Source organism: Myotis davidii, unplaced genomic scaffold (assembly GCF_000327345.1).
Source record: "Myotis davidii unplaced genomic scaffold, ASM32734v1 scaffold733, whole genome shotgun sequence".
Taxonomy (NCBI): Eukaryota; Metazoa; Chordata; class Mammalia; order Chiroptera; family Vespertilionidae; genus Myotis; species Myotis davidii.
Genome location: NW_006284956.1, coordinates 614061 through 616499, shown reverse-complemented (window position 1 = coordinate 616499; position 2439 = coordinate 614061). Strand labels below are relative to the sequence as shown.

General features: G+C 43.1%; 1 pseudogene; it reads left to right on the top strand.

The window, feature by feature from the left end:
- Positions 1–1486: 1486 nt before the first annotated feature.
- Positions 1487–2439, top strand: part of LOC107181758 — a 2827-nt pseudogene continuing 1874 nt past the window's right edge.

The window sequence follows — 2439 nt, the reverse complement described above, 5'->3', positions numbered from 1 at the left end:
GGAACCACTGCTCATGTACCTGTTGATCATGTCCTGCTGTGAATAAATCCTTCCTCCCTGGAACCTGGGGCTCCAGGTGGTGGAGCTCAGGCTTGTCCTGGTGGGGACAGTTGGGGTGACGCCATCAAGTAAGAGGGACTCAACTTTGCCCAGATCCCTCCCTCCTTTCTTCCCTCCCTCCCTCCTTCCCTCTACTTTGTAAAATATTAAAAAATAAAAATAAATAAAAAATAAAAGCAAAACCTTTTTATCTGCCAAAGACACTCTCAAGAGAATAAAAAAAAAGCCCAGACTACAAAGACATAGCTGATAAAAGACTGTTATCTAAAATATACAAAAAGCTCTTAAAACTCAACCAGAAGACAAACGATCCAATTAAAAAATCGGGCAACAGATCTGAAATGACATCTCATCAAGGAAAATATACAACTGACAAATAAGAATACACAAAGATGTTTAACATCATATGCTGTTAGAAAATAGCAGATTAAAACAATTATAAGATACACTATGCATCTATTACAGTGGCCCACATACAGAATAGTACCAACACCAAATGCTGATGAGAATATGGGGCAACAGGAATTCTCCTCAAATGCTGTGACAAGCCCCCAACCCTAGCTCACATATGAGGTCAAGCTTTGAAACCCACGTCAGTCTTCTGGCTGCAAGCCAGCATTCAGTGTCAATGAGACAACATTCACACAATTCTTCTGATTAAGTGCTTCCATATTTTACGCTCTGTCAGAGTTGTAATTCATGTCATGTGGATGAGCAACAATACAGAATTTTTCTCACAAAGTTAATTTTATTTTATTTAATTAACAAATTTATGGTTTAAAAGGTCAGTATGGCATAGCATGAAAAACTACTCAGCAATAACAAAAATGAACAATTGATTCATGCAGCAATTTAGATGAACCTCATCTGAGTGAGAAACTGAGGTTTTTAGAATAGGGCAGCTCCTTCAAAAACAGTTGACACCTGACAATGTGGGGACTAGGGATGCTGACCCCCTGCATAGTTGAGGATCCATATATAACTTTTGACTCGCCCAAAATTTAACTACTACTACTAAAAGCCTGCTATTGACCAAAAGCCTTACTGGAAACATAAATTGTTGATTCACACATATCTTGTATGTTATATGTATTATATGCTATATTCTTTCAATAAAGAATACTAGAGTAAATAAAATGTTATTAAGAACATCATATGGAAGATAAAATATATTTGCAATATTTATTGGGGGGGGGGAAGCACATATGCCAAAAACCAAGACTTTCAAGTGGTCAAAAGACGCTCTCGCAGCTGACTCCATCTTCTCAGAGCTCAACACCCTTCCTGTCTGTCTGCTCCCTCCTTGTTATTTTTATTTATTATTATTATCATTGTTATCGTTACTATTATTTTGTCCAGCGCTTTGAGGAGGGAAGTTCAAGGAGGCTGAGTGGAGAGAGGCAAGACAGTTGGCCATTTGGCTTTCATGGCTATTTCCGGTGTAGGAGCAGAGTAGATGTGTACATCATCATAATCCTCTTCTGCTCAAACCCTCCCCCTACACCTCCCCGCCCCAAGACTCACCTCTCCAAAAACCAAGACTTTCAAGTGGTTAAAAGACCATCTGGTAGCTGACTCCATTTTCTCAGAGCTCAACCCCCCTCCTGGCTGTCCCCTCCCTCCTTGTTATTTTTATTTATTTATTATTATCATTGTTATTATTATTATTATTTTGTCTAGCGAAGGTGGAAATTTATTGAAGAACAAGTACAGACTCCCACGTGGGGAAGAGGAAAGAGTCCCCCCTCCTTGTTATTCTTGAACAGAGACTGGCTGAGTCCCTCACATCCCTCAGGTCTGTACCTTTCCCTGGTGCGGGGAGAAAATTGAGGGCCCCCCACACACACATCACCCTGCCCCTTTGTAACCCTTCCTAGCTTTGTTTGGCTCCAGGTGACACAGGTCGCCCAGGAAGGCACTCTCTTTTACACAGTTATCTTGTTGAGTGTAGTCTCCCTGAACCAGTCAGCTCTGGGGCCAGGGATTATGGTCTGTTGGGTTCACTGCAGTGTCCCCACTGCTCGGAACAGTACCTGGTGCACAACAGGCACGCAATAGAGGTTTGCCCAATACATAATTTTTATTATGTATTTACTGAAAGAGTCCAAGATACCTATAGGGGCACGGTTAGAAACGCAGCCCCTACCATTTTCCCCCTCCTGGGTGATTGTGGGGATGCTGTGCCTCAGTTTCACCAGCCCTAAAACGGGATCTGAAGTCGCCGTTCCTATGCTGGCCGCGTGAGCTCGGTGCCCTTAGTTTGTGTAGTCCTTAAGCCAATCGGCATCGGCAAGGTCAGACTGAGTTTGACCTCCAGCCAGGCCCCTGCGGGGTGCCCCTTCTGCTCCCATCAGCCCCCGCCCCAGTGGGCGGAGCCAC